The 17289-nt window shown below is 43.8% G+C and overlaps 1 protein-coding gene across 3 annotated transcripts in view; it reads left to right on the forward strand.

Moving 5' to 3' along the window:
* Window positions 1-17289, forward strand: part of SYTL3 (synaptotagmin like 3) — a 250595-nt gene that overhangs the window by 278 nt on the left and 233028 nt on the right. For all 3 annotated transcript variants that reach the window (XM_073671356.1, XM_073671357.1, XM_073671358.1), the window contains exon 2: window positions 14199-14289. The gene's annotated coding sequence lies outside the window, so the exon portion shown is untranslated. The remainder of the gene's footprint in view (window positions 1-14198; window positions 14290-17289) is intronic.

Here is a 17289-nt window from a genome sequence, read left to right on the forward strand (position 1 = left end):
GTTAAATTAGTGTTTTAGTGTTCAATAAAACCCTTAGCCATATAGATGACAATGCTGGCACAGGTAAAGGGAAGTACATGGTACTTCGTAGTCTTTATCAATGACTTCATCACTTATAGATTCTCCGTTGCAGTTTTGGTTCTGTGGACAGACCGTGGTAATGTTGGTATAAATGCCCTAGCAAATAGAACGGACCACCAAAGGCAAAAATAATTAGCTTAAAATGCTTCATTTTACATTTTCAGATATTTTATACTTCAGTGACCAGATGACTTTTCATATATTAGTAATGGGTTGTTCCTAGGATTTCCCAGTATAAAAATATAATTTCTATGTTTTCTTCTGATACAATGGAATAGTCTTGTGTCACTGAGCTTTTCTCAGACCTTGACTGGAATAGTGACCTTTCTTGTGCTGTCTTGCACCTTTATTAGTGCTGAATTAAAACACCCTAGGGTAGAAGAGAATCTTGCTGCTTTACAAGCTCTATTTGACTTTTCAATTACTGTACATGTTTATGTGGGATACTCCATGTGCATTGATTCCCAGCCCTCTACTGCTTTATATATATACTAGCTGTACTACCAGGCTTCGCTTGGGTTAATAACTGCTGTTAGCAAAATAGAATGTGTTAATAAAAATTTATTCTCCACACAAAAACCACAAAACAAATAGATAGAAAGTTCATTTGCTCTTGAGGAAGCAGTTCTTGTTCTCTTGTCTGCAAACCTCGCTTCCCTCTCCTCAGAAAGTTCATTGGCCCTTGAGGAAGCAGCTCTTGTTTTCATGTCTGCAAGCCTCGCTTCCCTGTCCTCAGAAAGTTCATTGGCTCTTGAGGAAGCAGCTCTTGTTTTCATGTCTGCAAGCCTCGCTTCCCTCTCCTCAGAAAGTTCATTGGCCCTTGAGGAAGCAGCTCTTGTTCTCTTGTCTGCAAGCCTCGCTTCCCTCTGCTCAGAAAGTTCATTGGCTCTTGAGGAAGCAGCCTTGTTTCTCGGTCTTCACATTTTTCATTGGCCCGTAATGCAGCTTTTCTTTTCGTATCAGCTGACATTCGTGCCATGAAATTCCTTTTCTTATGAGGCATTATTGTGGTAAAAATAGTCTGTAACTGGCAGTTTCTATATCCTTTCACATAGAAGTAATGTGACTGACATCAGCCTTTCCACCAACACACCCTAACTGACATCTTATTACCTTACACAAGCTTTGTTATACTGAGAATCTCCTTTGTTGCCTATATTAACCAATCATAGCTCAGATTAATTAACTGTAGCAAAATAGAAGCTGAGCTGTGATTGGTTGCTATTGGCAGCCTGATAAATCTTTGTGAGATGAGTTTTGTGTGTGCTGAGGGTGGTATATGTGTTCAAGCACGTGGTAGTGTGTGGCGCATTTTGTGTGTGTGTTCATATCCCCATGTGTGGTGAGTATGAGTATCCCATGTCGGGGCCCCACCTTAGCAACTGTACGGTATATACTCTTTGGCGCCATTGCTCTCATTCTTTAATTCTCCCTTGTTCACAGTGGCAGCTGTCAATTTGCCTCCAACACTTTTCCTTTCACTTTTTCCCCATTATGTAGATAGGGGCAAAATTGTTTGGTGAATTGGAACGCGCAGGGTTAATATTTTGCCTCACAACATAGCCTATGACGCTCTCGGGGTCCAGACGTTTGACTGTGCAAAATTTTGTGGCTGTAGCTGCGATGGTGCAGATGTCAATCCCGGACATACATGCATACATCCATACACACACAAACATTCAGCTTTATATATTAGATATATATGTGTATATATATATATATATATATATATATATATATATATATACAGTACAGACCAAAAGTTTGGACACACCTCATTTAAAGATTTTTCTGTATTTTCCTAACTATGAAAATTGTACATTCACACTGAAGGCATCAAAACTATGAATTAACACATGTGGAATTATATACTTAACAAAAAAGTGTGAAACAACTGAAAATATGTCTTATATTCTAGGTTCTTCAAAGTAGCCACCTTTTGCTTTGATGACTGCTTTGCACACTCTTGACATTCTCTTGATGAGCTTCAAGAGGTAGTCACCGGAAATGGTTTTCACTTCACTGGTGTGCCCTGTCAGGTTTAATAAGTTGGATTTCTTGCCTTATAAATGGGGTTGGAACCATCAGTTGTGTTGTGCAGAAGTCTGGTGGATACACAGCTGATAGTCCTACTGAATAGACTGTTAGAATTTGTATTATGGCAAGAAAAAAGCAGCTAAGTAAAGAAAAACGAGTGGCCATCATTACTTTAAGAAATGAAGGTCAGTCAGTGCGAAAAATTGGGAAAACTTTGAAAGTATCCCCTAGTGCAGTTGCAAAAACCATCAAGCGCTACAAAGAAACTGGCTCACATGAGGACCGCCCCAGGAAAGGAAGACCAAGAATAACCTCTGCTTCGGAGGATAAGTTTATCCGAGTCACTAGCCTCAGAAATCGCAGGTTAACAGCAGCTCAGATTAGAGACCAGGTCAATGCCACACAGAGTTCTAGCAGCAGACACATCTCTTCAACAACTGTTAAGAGGAGACTTTGTGCAGCAGGCCTTCGTGGTAAAATAGCTGCTAGGAAACCACTGCTAAGGACAGGCAACAAGCAGAAGAGACTTATTTGGGCTAAAGAACACAAGGAATGGACATTAGATCAGTGGAAATCAGTGCTTTGGTCTGATGAGTCCAAATTTGAGATCTTTGGTTCCAACCACCGTGTCTTTGTGCGACGCAGAAAAGGTGAACGGATGGACTCTACATGCCTGGTTCCCACCGTGAAGCATGGAGGAGGAGGTGTGATGGTGTGGGGGTGCTTTGCTGGTGACACTGTTGGGGATTTATTCAAAATTGAAGGCATACTGAACCAGCATGGCTACCACAGCATCTTGCAGCGGCATGCTATTCCATCCGGTTTGCGTTTAGTTGGACTATCATTTATTTTTCAGCAGGACAATGACCCCAAACACACCTCCAGGCTGTGTAAGGGCTATTTGACCAAGACAGAGAGTGATGGGTTGCTATGCCAGATGACCTGGCCTCCACAGTCACCAGACCTGAACCCAATCGAGATGGTTTGGGGTGAGCTGGACCACAGAGTGAAGGGCCAACAAGTGCTAAGCATCTAAGGGAACTCCTTCAAGATTGTTGGAAGACCATTTCCGGTGACTACCTCTTGAAGCTCATCAAGAGAATGCCAAGAGTGTGCAAAGCAGTCATCAAAGCAAAAGGTGGCTACTTTGAAGAACCTAGAATATAAGACATATTTTCAGTTGTTTCACACTTTTTTGTTAAGTATATAATTCCACATGTGTTAATTCATAGTTTTGATGCCTTCAGTGTGAATGTACAAATTTCAAAGTCATGAAAATACAGAAAAATCTTTAAATGAGGTGTGTCCAAAATTTTGGTCTGTACTGTGTATGTACTAGTTCTATATTTTATGGGATCTTTTAGATGCCTCAGAGGAAGAGCAAAAAGGAGAAGCTGATTATGGTTTCTTTTTTTCTGGTTTCTGATACAGGTGCTTCTCACTAAATTAGAATATCATCAAAAAGTTAATTTATTTCAGTTCTTCAATACAAAAAGCGAAACTCATATATTATATAGAGTCATTACAAACAGTGATCTATTTCAAGTGTTTATTTCTGTTAATGTTGATGATTATGGCTTACAGCCAATGAAAACACAAAAGTCATTATCTCATTAAATTACAATAATTAACAAAAAACACTTGCAAAGGCTTCCTACGTATTTAAAAAGGTCCATTAGTCTGTTTCAGTAGGCTCCACAATCATGGGGAAGACTGCTGACTTGACAGATGTCCAGAAGGCAGTCATGGACACATTCCACAAGGAGGGTAAGCCACAAAAGGTCATTGCTAAAGATGCTGGCTGTATCCAAGCACATGAATGGAAAGTTGAGTGGAAGGAAAAAGTTATAGAAAAAGGTGCACAAGCAACCGGGATAACCGCAGCCTTGAAAGGATTAAGAAAAGGCCATTGAAAAATTTGGGGGAGATTCACGGGAAGTGGACTGCTCCTGGAGTCATTGCTTCAAGAGCCACCACACACAGACGTATCCAGGACATGGGCTACAAGTGTCGCATTCCTTGTGTCAAGCCATTCATGACCAATAGACAACTCCAGAAGCGTCTTACCTGGGCCAAGGAGAAAAAGATCTGGACTGATGCTCAGTGGTCCCAGTTTGTTTTCAGATGGAAGTAAATTTTACATTTCATTTGGAAATCAAGGTCCCAGAGTCTGGAGGAAGAGTGGAGAGGCCACAATCCAAGCTGCTTGAGGTCTTGTGTAAAGTTTTCACAATCAGTGATGGTTTGGGAACCGTGTCATCTGCTGGTGTAGGTCCACTGTGTTTTATCAAGACCAAAGTCAGCGCAGCCGTCTACCAGGACATTTTAGAGCACTTCATTCTTCCCTCTGCCGACAAGCTTTTTGGAGATGGAAATTTCATTCTCCAGCAGGACTTGGCACCTGTCCACACTGCCAAAAGTACCAATACCTGATTTAAAAACAACAGTATCACTGTGCTTGATTGGCCAGCAAACTCGCCTGACCTTAACCCCGTAGAGAATCAAGAGGAAGATGTCAAGCGGAAGATGAGAGACACCAGACCTAACAATGCAGACGAGCTGAAGGCTGCTATCAAAGCAACCTGGGCTTCCATAACACCTCAGCAGTGCCACAGGCTGATCGCCTCCATGTTACATTGATGCAGTATTGATGCATAAGTAGCCCCGACCAAGTATTGAGTGCATTTACTGAACATACATTTCAGTAGGCCAACATTTCGGATTTTAAAATAATTTTTTAAGCTGGTGTTATAAATTATTCTAATTTACTGAGATAATAACTTTTGTGTTTTCATTGACTGTAAGCCATAATCATCAACATTAACAGAAATAGACATTGGAAATAGATCACTCTGTTTGTAATGACTCTATATAATATATGACTTTCACTTTTTGTGTTGAAGAACTGAAATAAATTAACTTTTTGATGATATTCTAATTTAGTGAGAAGCTCCTGTATATAGTACCTGCGAGTGCCTATTTTAAAGAGTCCTAAGCTTTTGGCTTATTTTTGTCAAATAAAAAAATAAACAAAATCTTTATTGTACTTAAAGAGGCTTCCCACCACTAGACTACTGGACAAGCCCTTATAGCTCCAGGGAATAGCATGAAATAAAACCTCTATACCTACCTCCCAGAATGGCTCCAGTACTCCTATCTCAGTGCTGTGACAACCTTTGATCATCTGACATAAAAAGCCTTCACTATACCATCAGAGCTGAACAGTGTTTTCAACTCTGGCAGAATAGTGAGAGCAGCAAAGAAGGAACTGCTGATTGGCTCAAGTGATCACACGATATTGCCATGTGACAAGTGGGAGACACCTGAGATTGCGCTGAGATCAGCGGAACAGCAACTGGTCAGGAAGGAAAGTGTAATTTTTTTTATATGATGCGGCACCCTGGAGCTATTAACAAGGAATTGTCCACTAGTAGACTACTCCTTTAATGTGTTTTTAATACATTTGTTACACCTCTATTTCCTCATTGTTGCCAATTAGTGTTGAGCGAGCGTGCTCGTTTAACCCTTTAAATGAGCATGCTCGGGTAGTTGCCGATTAGTTTCGGCGTGCTCGGCTTCTCTGTTTGATCCGCTGCGGCTGCATGTATCGCGGCTGTTAGACAGCTATGACACATGCATGGATTGCCTAAAAAACAGGCAATCCATGGATGTGTCACAGTTGCCTAACAGCCGTGACACATGCAGCCACAGCGGATCAAACAGAGAAGCCGAGCACGCCGAAACTACTCGGCAAGTACCCGAGCATGCTTGTTTAAAGGGTTAAATGAGCACGCTCACTCAACCCTATTGCTGATACGCAGTTTTCTGGGTATGTAGTATTTAGTGCTTCTACTATCATTGCAGTGGTACCCACAGGGCTACCCTAGGCACTTTAAGAGGTTCTGCCCCCTACTGGTAAGTCAGACTAAGGGTATGTACACACAACGTTTTTTTCAGGTGATTCCACTTTGTAACTTGCTTGAAAAAAACGCGTAATAAATGCTAAAAAGAATGAACATATACATCAACTGCTGTAAATATGTTCAGTCTTTTGAGCCTATTTTCCCTTAATTTTTTCAAAAACGATAAGCTGTTAAAAAGTGAGCGATCTTTACTTCAGTATATTGAATACAATTTAAATTTAAAAAAACTGTCAGCCAAAATGTTGGAAAAATGACAGAAAAGAATCAGAAAAAGTCATTTCGGGACAAAAGTCGCCAGACTATAGTGAAGAGTCAATAACTTGTTGGCTTCGCAGACATCCAAAGGTATCATGTGCACATACCCTTTACATAGTAGATAAGGCACCCATACACACGCAGCATAAAATCGGTCAAACCAGCCAAAATCTATGAGTACCTTAGAGAGTCTAATGTGTATGGGTGCCTCTGACTGACCGCCACCAGAGGTGTCTGGCAGAAGCTTTTTCACATTGAACATAGGAGCGCTCCTGTATGTGGGAGAGTTGGGCGACATCAGACAGCTATCCAAGATGTATGGGGGCCTTAGTCAAAGATTTGATTGGCTGCCTCATTCAGACAGTTGTATTTTCATTCCAACACACTGACCCTATAATGATCTAACATCAAGTATAATAAATTAAAGAGGTTTTCCACTACTTAAAGGGAATCAGTCACCCCCTGGGAGATATCAGACCTCTACTATGGGCATACAGGTTATAGAAAAGTGAATCTATACATACCTGTATGGCCCATAGTAGAGGTTTGATTGCAGAGAAATGTGTTTTTATCAACTCGATTTTGCACAGGCTTGGCGTCCCCTGGACGCCAAGAAATCCCCACCTACCTTCTGAGTAATCCCCGAAATCCCTGCTTATGTATTTATTTACCATATTCCCCCCCCTCCCCTGTCACAGGGCCCTGTGAAGTGCACTGGCCTCTCTCAGTTCCCGGGCATGCGCAAAGCGCTGCTCACATAGAGCGTGCTTTGTTTCCTTCCGGCCCCGTCTGTCTGTGTACTGTGCTGCAGAGTTCTATTGCGCAGGCGTCAGGGAGTCGCTGTCTTCCCGGTGCCTGCGCAATAGTACAAACCCTGCGGCGCAGTGAATAGACTGACCGGGCTGGGGGAAAACAGCGCGCTCTATGTGAGCGGCGCTTTGCGCATGCCCCGGAGGTGAGGGAGACTAGTGTATGTCACAGGGCCTTGTGACGTGCAGGGGAAGAGGGGAATATGGTAAATAAGCACATAGGCGAGGATTACTAAGAAGGGACGCCAAGCCTGTGCAAGACCGATCATTATTTATGTCCAAGCATTGTATTCATTAGTTACCCCATTCCAATAGAAGCCTGATCCATGATGAAGAACCCCCCAGGCTGAAGTGTATTCTATTTGATTCTAAAAAGCCCCAAAAAAAAAGGGGAAGGAGAGGAGGGAGGGGGTTAAGCGTCCAAAGAGATCTGATATGGAAGCAGAAATGCTTGTAGCATACTCATTTTTGTCAAACAGCCAAATCCAGCCGTGTTTGATGACTGTGAGTCTAGCATTTGTCTACATGATGTTGCTGTGGGATCTCCAATGCTGAAATCATGGCCTATTGAAAAAACTCCCAAACGGATGTTATAGCGTGGTACCGCCAATTCTGAAATCCTATCGGGGTAACCCCATAAAAAAATACAATTACCAACTAAGATATGTACAACTAAACAAAAAAAAAGAAAGAAGAAGGGAAGGATCGGAGCACATTAAAATGTGGCAAATTACTCATAGTGGAGGATCAATGTTGTTTGTAAAAACCCGTAAATAATAGTACCCCATTAAGTCCATGTGGGGCCAAGCTCTGGAGATTAAAGATCCATTTGGACTCACAAGGAAGGAGGGTGTTAGTGATGTCACCCCCCCTAATATTGGTTTGTATGCTTTCCAGATTCATTACCTGTATTCCGGAATTGTTACTATTGTGACAATCCAAAAAATGCAAGGCAACTGATGTCCCTCTTGGCCGTGGAGGCATTCGAGAGATGCTGTTGAATTCTCTTTCTCATTTCCTGAGTTTTCTGTCCGACATAGATTTTCGGGCAACTGCAAATAATGACATAAACCAGATTTCTAGATTTGCAATTGAAATACGACTTAGATTGAATCTGATAAGGGAAAATAGGTAAATCAATCGCCTCCTGTGAAATAGTGAACTGGCAAATATTGCAGCTGCCACATGGGTAAGTACCAACAATCCTTCTGCCAACCCCGAGCCTGCTGGAGGGGCGTTTGTAGTGACTATTGCAGAGGTTGTCCTTCAGGTTCCTAGCTCTACGAGCGACTATGCTGTAAGTGGCTGCAATATGTGGACCCAGCTTAGGTTCGCTTAGAAGAATACTCCAATTTTTTGTAAGAATATCTTGAACATCTTGCCACTGATTATTAAAGGTTGTAATAAGACTGAGAGGTTTTATGCGGTTACGCACCTGTATGCGTAGCAGTTCCTAGCGATCACTGTCTCTTGCCTGTAAATATGCATCTGACACAACCTTTCGTGGATATCCTCTCTTTATAAAGGGTTGGGTTAGGTCCTTCGACTTCCGTTTGAAGTCATCCATGTTGCTGCAATTTATTCTTAGGCGCAAAAACTGGCCTTTTGGGATACCGTTGCGAAGATGTGCTGGGTGGAAGCTTGTATAGTGTAATAAGTTGTTTGTCGCTGTCAATTTTCTGAAAAGGGTAGTGGAGATCTAGGAACTATTTTTAATCAACTTTAGATCCAGGAAATCAATCTCTGTATGAGAAAGATTGGAGGTTAGTCTGATGTTAAGGATATTTTTGTTACGCTCATCAATAAATGTCAAACAATCTTGCTCTGTCCCCATCCATAGAAAAAGTACATCGTCGATATACCTGAGCCAGTTGAAGATTTTGTTCCTGAAATGTTCATGTAGGTAAACCAAGGTCTCTTCCCACCATCCAAGATATACGTTTGCATAAGAGGACGCACACCGTGCACCCATGGCAGTGCCAGAGATTTGCCTGTAAAAATTTCTATCAAAAGTGAAATAATTTTTATCAAGCACAAAAAATAACAGCTCCAGAATGAAAGCATCATGTCTACGATCCCCTGTGGGATGTTGGTCCAAAAAATAACTCACTGCACGAATGCCGAAATCATGGGAAATGCTGGTATATAAGGATTCTACATCCAAAGTTACTAGGATCGTGTTATCTGGGATGACAAGTCTATTTAGATGCTGAATGAGGTGGGCTGAGTCTCTCACAAATTACTTCAAGGCCAGGGCTAAAGGTTGAAGAAAAAAATCAAGATAAATGCAGGAGCGTTCAAAAAGGCCCCCAATACCTGAAACAATCCGTCTCCCTGGAGGCTCCTGTAACGACTTGTGCACTTTTAGTAATAAGTAGAATGTCGGTACTCTTGGACAATGCATCGTGAGGAAGTCTGCTTCCTTTTTATTTATGATGTTTTTATTAAAGGCCAGGCCCATCAGAGAGTCCAATTTGTCTTTAAAAAAGGAGGTGGGATCAGAGGGTAACAAATGATAGCATTTTGAATTTTGTAATTGACGTTTAGCTTCTCTAACATACATGGTATTCGGCCATAAGACAATATTACCTCCTTTATCTGCCTCCCGGATGATGAATTCCTGGTTCGTTTTCAGTTTACTTAAGGTCTGCCTCTCCTTTTTGTTGAGGTTGTTTCTTTTGTTCCGATCAATTCTTAGATATATATATCTCTGCATATGCTGTCAAAGAATTTTTGCACCGCTGGAAACAGAGAAAAGGTTGGCGTAGCTTGCTAGGGCGTTCTCCCCACAAATCTTTTCCTCGAGTTTGGTGTCTCATTCTCGTCTAGGAGTTCGAACAGATCCTGAAAAGTCTGTCTCTTGTCCGGGGGCATACTGTCTAAAAGTGAGGGCTGATGGTCCAAAAGTTTAAAGGTTAGTTGCCGACAAAACAAATACAAATCCTTGATCACTTCGAATTTGTTGAGGATTTTCATTGGGGAGAAAGGTAATCCCTGTGTTAATACTGATTTTTCAGATCTGATAAGGGATACTCAGATAAGTTAATGATTTGTAAGTTACCTGCATCCATTTTGGGAGATTGAGCTATATTTGTCCTTAACGTCTTTTGTTGTGTCGAGTTTCTCTTTTGCATGAGGGGGACCAAGTCTTGTATCCCCTGGTTCTCTTTTCTTTGGGCTGTAGTTGTGCCTCTACTCCTCCTACCACCCCTTCTGCATCGCTTAGATCTGATGATGATAAATCACTCGACAATAATTCATATTGTGAAGTGGGGCCAGTTGGAATTCTGGTTCAGGGGCCGCAGGGCGTCTGTTGCCTTTTGTGGCTCCATCTGAAGGCATGTTCACCGTTGAAATCTGCCCTGTCCCTATCGAACTTACATTTCTTTCCGTTTATTATATCTCTTTCGAATTGGTCGATAGTCAGTTTCAAGCTTTAAGATGTTGTTTTGTTGCGTGAGCCTTGCAGCCAATCATCGGTCAGATGAAACTGGCACCTATAAGCCACTTTGATAGGTTGACCTGTAAATGTAGCAAATAGGCTGCACTTCAGTAAGTAGGCAACAGTGACTCCACTCTACTCCACTCTGACATCTCAACTAATGGTCCACCTCTGCTGGTTTCCTCATTGTACAGCTAAGGTTACTGCTTGTCTGAGTAAATTGCACAATATTATTGCACTATGTGGGAAAAAGAAATGTAAAAAATATTATGGGTCGCATAAAAAATAATGTCTCACCTCCACATCTGTGCTTACTAGGTGATACACTGCATGTTGGCAAAGGGTGTAACCTTTCCTGACCAGAATACGTTTGCAAAGGCTCCAGCCTCCTTAAAAGAAGTATTACTTTTATAATGTTACATACTGCTGAATATGCTGTACTAGGGGCAGAGTGAATCCTGAAAATAATGATGCTACCTATAAATTACGGTCATACTTGATGCCACCTTAAAATAAATTACACGTATTTTAAAACCCACTTTAGTAAGTAGAGTCAAGCAGTGTCCTCATTGTGCAATACAGGCATAGCATAACTATTAACTGTGCATCATCATACAGCCAGTGTCTGATACATGCTAACTGTGTATTGGGCAGCATGTATCAGCTGTTAGGTTCCCTACAACCATTTAAATGCCACTGACAATCTCTAACAGTAAGATAGAAGTAAAATTAACCAAAAAACAAGGAGCTCATAGCGTTAGTATACCTAGGCACAAGTAGTATTGGAAACACACAAAAGATAGAAGGCTGACTTTAGTGAGTTATGGAACACATAGGCACATTTTGTAGTTCTACTGTAGACAGTGGAACAATATTGGAGTAGTGCTGCCTGATGTCCTTATTCTTTTCTTTGAGATGTTAGGGTGGCTATATGTGGGGGCCAAGACAAGGGACATATGGGGGCCAGGATGGCTATATGCTGGGGGCTGGACAAGGGATATGGGGGACCAGGATGGATATATGGAGGGCCAGGACAAGGGACATATGGGGGCAAGAATGGCTATATGCGGGGGGGCCAGGATGGCTATATGGGGGGGCCAGGATGGCTATATGCGGGGGCCAGGACAAGGGATATGGGGTCCAGGATGGATATATGGGGGCCCCAGAACAAGGGACATATGCGGGCCCCAGGACAAGGGACATATGGGGGGCCCCAGGACAAGGGACATATTGGGGCCAGGATGGATGTATGAGGGTGCCAGGACAAGGGACATATGGGGGTCAGGATGGCTATACGGGGGGCAGGACAAGGAATATGGGGGCCAGGATGGCTATATGTGGGGGCCAGGACAAGGGATATGGGGTCCAGGATGGATATATGGGGGGTAGGGCAAGGGATATATGGGGCCAGGATAGCTATATGGGGGCAGGAGAAGGGACATATGGGGGCCAAGATGGACAAGAGACACATGGGGGCCATGCTGGACACATGGGGGCCAGGCTGGACAATGGACATATGGGGGCCAGGGTGGACACATGGGGGGTCAGGCTGGACAAAGAACATATGGGGGCCAGGCTGTACAAGCGATATATGGGTCCAGAATGCATATCTGGGGGCCAGGGCAAGGGACATATGGGGTCCAGGATGCACATATGGGTCCAGGATGCAGATATGGGGGCCAGGTTGGACAAGAGACATACAGTAGGAGACCAGGTTGAGACACATTATTATTATTATTCACTTATATAGTGCCATGGGATGGGAGCCAGGACAAGGGACCAGGATGGATATATGGGGGGCCAGGACAAAGGACATATGGAGGCCAAGATGACTATATGCGGGGGCAGGACAATGGACATATGGGGGCCAGGACAATAATCATATGGGGGTTAGGATGTCTATATGCGGGGCAGGACAAGAGACATGGGAACCAACATGGATATATGGGGAGGGCAGGACAATGAACATATGGGGGCCAGGATGGCTATATGGGGGGCAGGACAATGGACATATGGAAGCCAGGATGGCTATATGCGGGGGCAGGACAAGGGATATGGGGGGGCAGGACAAGAGATATATTGGGACCAGGATGGCTATATGTGGGGGCTAGGACAAGGGACATATGGGGGCCAGAATGGCTATATGCTGGGAGCTGGAAAAGGGATGTGGGGACCAGGATGGGTATATGGGGGGCCAGGAGAAGGGATATGGGGCCACGATGGCTATATGCGGGGGGCAAGGACAAGGGATATAGGGCCTGGATGGCTATATGTGGGGGCCAGGATGGATATATCGGTGGGGCTAGGACAAAGGATATATGAGGGCCTGGATGGCTATATGGGGGGGCTAGGACAAGGGATATATGAGGACCTGGATGGCTATGTGCAAGTGGCAGGACAAGGGATATGGTGGCCAGGATGGATATAGGGGGAGGCCAGGATGGATGTATGTGGGTACCAGGACTAGGGACATATGGGGGTCAGGATGGCGATATGGGGACCAGGATGGCTATATGGGGGGCCAGGACAAGGGATATGGGGGCAGGATGGCTATATGGGGTGCCCAGGACAAGGGACATATGGGGGCCAGGATGAATATATGGGGAGCCAGGACAAGGGAGATATGGGGGTCAGGATGGCTTTATGGGGGGGCCAGGACAAGTGACATATTGGGGCCAGAATGGCTATATGTGGGGGGCCAGGACAAGGGATATGGGGGCCAGGATGTATATATGGGGGGGGGGGCAGGACAAGGGACATATGGGGGCCAAGCTGGACAAGAGACATATGGAGGTCAGGCTGGACACATGGGGGCCAGGCTAAACAAGGGACATATGGAGGCCAGGCTGGACAAGGGACATATGGGGGCCAGGCTGGACACATGGGGGCCTGGCTAGACAAGGAATATATGGGAGCCAGGCTGGACACATTGGGGCCGGTCTGGACAAAGAATATATTAGGCCAGGATGGATATCTGGAGGCCAGGACAAGGGACATATGGGGGCGAAGATGACTATATGCAGGGGCAGGACAATGGACATATCTGGATGCACATATTGGGGTCAGGATGTATATCTGGGGGCCAGGATGCAGATATGAGGGCGAGGCTGGACAAGCAACATAGGAGACCAGACTGGAGCACATTATTATGATTATTTATTCACTTACATAGTGCCATTAATTCCACAGTGCTTTACAGACATTATCATCACTGTCCCCATTAGGGCTCACAATCTACAGTACATTTCCTATCAGTATGTCTTTGGAGTGTGGAAGGAAACCGGAGGAAACCCACGCAAACACGGGGAGAACATACAAACTATTAAATAAAGGGGGCCAGGATGAGAGACTTAATTAATGTATGTTTCTCATTCTGGCCCCCAAACAGTATTAGTTTATGGTGGCAAGTGGGGAACATAATTACTTTTTAGGGTCCAATTAGGGACATTATTACTACTGTAATATAATTTCATTTTTAGAAAACTGTTTTCCATGGGGGGGGAGGGGACAAAAAGGAAGGCCCTGTTATTGTGCAGGGCGGCACTACGTCGCTTTTTTTCTTCATCTGGCTTAGTGTTGAAGTTGGGGAAAAAGTGGGGAATGTGTTCTAGAAGCGATCAGCTATTGATAACTGTGTGTTATTTTCTGCAGAGACGAGTCCTGGCTGGAATAAGTGATGGCGGTTTATGCCAGATGAAGAAGAAAGGCGAAGATGAAATTACTTCACCTAGGGACATAACTGGTGAGTCAGTGTGTTACATGTACACGCAAACTATACACTATATACAGAGCTCCTGTGTATAATGTCACTGGTGATCCCTGTATTACCTGTACACTATACACTATATACAGAGCTCATGTGTATAATGTCGCTGATGATCACTGTATTACCTGTACACTGACACTATATACAGAGTTCATGTGTATAATGTCACTGTTGGTAATAATAGTGTTGTTAGTATTGTGGTTTGTATTCATGATCAGTATTGTAGTAGTCGGTCACTATGGGGTGGTAATTTGTGGTCTGGTAATGGTGTGGCGGTATTTGTCTTTTGTTTGTGGTATTATTTGGTCACTATGTGGTGATAATATGTGGTCTGGTCAATGTGTGGCGGTATTTGTTCCTTGCATGTGGTATTATTCGGTCACTACGTGGTGGTAATATGGGGTCTGGTCATGGTGTGGTGGTAATTGTCCCTTGTATGTGGTATTAGTCGATCACTAAGTGGTGGTAATATGTGGCCTGTCACGGTCTGGCGGTATTTGTTCCTTGTATGTGGTCACTATGTGGTGGTATTATGTGGTCTGGCGGTATTTGTTCCTTGTATGTGGTCACTGTATGCTGGAAATATGTGGTCTGGTCATGGTGTTGCGGTATTTCTCCCTTGTATGCGGTATTATTGGTGTTGGTATAGGGGATTGTGTTGTGTATGGTGATCATTTTTCTCTCTGATATCAATAATTGGAAGATGTTTTATTTTCATTAGAGATTAAATACTTGGAACACAGCGGCAGAGATGCACTTACAGGGGTTCTCCGGTGAAAAAAAGTAATCACCACTCCACAGGATAAGTGATAACATATTGATTGGAGAGGGTCCGACTGCTGGGACTTAATCGGCAGAATGAGGAACTTTTATCGCCATTATACTGGAGCGGCATGTGAGACTTAACTATTAATCCATTAATTTCCTCAGTGGCTGTGAGCGTTGCGCTTGTTTTTTCCTGGAAGCCCCAAAGAGAATGAATGTTGCTGCGGTCAAACGTCCCACCTGTCGCTTCAATATAACAGGGATAATGGCTAACAGGTATTTGCATATTGCTGTAGGTGGGCCCCTAGAGTCAATTTTCCCTGTGGGCCTCAGACACCCCAGTCCGACCCTGCATATAAATGATAGCGATGCTTGAAATATTGTCTCACAGGAATAACTTGTTTTGGAATTCAGTGATCTGATTTCTTAAGCTCAAGAGACATACACAGAACTCAAAAACCAGAAGGCTTTGTGCACCTAAAATGATATAAGCCAATACAGATATCAGACCTACCCACATGGGCGGTCTCACATAAACACTAAGTTCATAAATGTGTATTCAGACCAATAGATGAAAATTGCTAGACGCTTTACCGAAAAAGATCCTTATGTAAGATTGTAAAAAATATTTAAAAATCATAGTAATAAGAAGCAATATAGATTATCTTGGTTTAGACACTGCACATGTTCTTTGGATTGCGTGAACAGCTCCTGGGCACGCTACCAACCAGTGTAATCCATAACCCGGTAACTAGATGGAGTCCATCTGGTGAAAGTGTAAAGTCGGCAGTGTCAGATGGAGGATGGCATCTGTAGTAGCTACGATGATGGGGAGCATGTGCTGTATAGCGGAAACTAAGCAACAGAAAAGACGCCTATGCTGTGATGCACCATTTCCCTATAGTGTTGCCTTGAGTCTTCTTATAAATCTGTCCCTCAAAGGAAAAAACATTATGGAGCCGATTTATCAAGACTGGTGTAGCACACGCTTGTACTACACCAAACTTCCTGTAGTATAAGGCGAACGCTACTTAATGAATTCTGCACCTCTTCCGAGTGGTGTGCGCTGCAACAGAAAAAGTACTCCAGTTAAGGACTGGCAAAACAACGGCACATTATACCCGGCTCATCCCTAGCTCCACCCAGTTTGGCAGAGCTGAATCAAATTGGTTTGTAAGAGTAGGTTTCCTTCCAAGATAAATGTTTAACTAGATTTATTAAGCTTGCAGATTTTTTAAGGTAGGATTGTAAATTGAAAATGTTTGCAAATATAAAAATAATATAAAAGTTTCAATGACCCCCATTTACTAATTAAAAAAAAGAAAGAAATTTCAAATGTAAATTTTTAGTTGTAAAAGTCCAACAAGTGTGAACAAATACATCTGATATCAAAAATCGTATCATGTGAAAAGTATGCTCGATGTCACAAATCACATTGTGTGAGAAAGCACATATGGAGTTACAAATCTTATGGTGTCCCAAATCACATAGCATGCACGAGTACACATCACATCATAGTGTGGCGCCCCTGAGGGTTCAGTCGCCACAGAGGTACTGCACCTCACCCAGAGGTGTGGTGTCTCCTTCTCTTAGGTAAGGAGGGAGTGCTGCCCGGAACCCCAACACCCACATTCAACACTACACTGCTCCAGGCTGGCTGGAAGGGCAAGATGCATTATGTACCTGCTGAGCCCTGTCCCTGGCTGGAGTGGGGGGAACCAAAGGTAGGGGGAACCAGTAGTGGGTGTGGGTGGAGGAAGTAGAGTAGGGGAGCACCATCATAGGAGGTATATAAAGGGAAGCCATCTTAGGGTGGCTGGTTAGGTCAGTTCAGTCAGTGAGTGAGAACAGTCAGGGAGCAGAGTCTCGTTAGGAGCTCTGCTCCACACGTGGGGCCTAGTGATAGAGGCCCAGGAGGGGAGCAGAGGAGGAAGGCTCCGTTCTATAGAAGGGATCCCAGGGGGTACGGCGAGTGCAGGACGGCACCCGTACGCCCCGAATCTGCCAGGCTGCAGAGGGATCAGGCCGCAAGAAGGGGACCGGCCCCTCGACCAGCCGTGTTACTCCAGGTCTCGGCTGGAAAAACCGGAGGCTTCTGACTTTTATAGTGCAGTTGCCACAGCCTCATCCTAGTCACCGTGAGGGTCAAGTAGGTCCGGGAACTCCAAGTTACCCAGAGGGACTTCAGAGCATCCGATCGGGACTGTGTAT

Source organism: Phyllobates terribilis, unplaced genomic scaffold (assembly GCF_046119375.1).
Source record: "Phyllobates terribilis strain yellow unplaced genomic scaffold, ASM4611937v1 Scaffold_3__8_contigs__length_932513732, whole genome shotgun sequence".
Lineage (NCBI taxonomy): Eukaryota > Metazoa > Chordata > Amphibia > Anura > Dendrobatidae > Phyllobates > Phyllobates terribilis.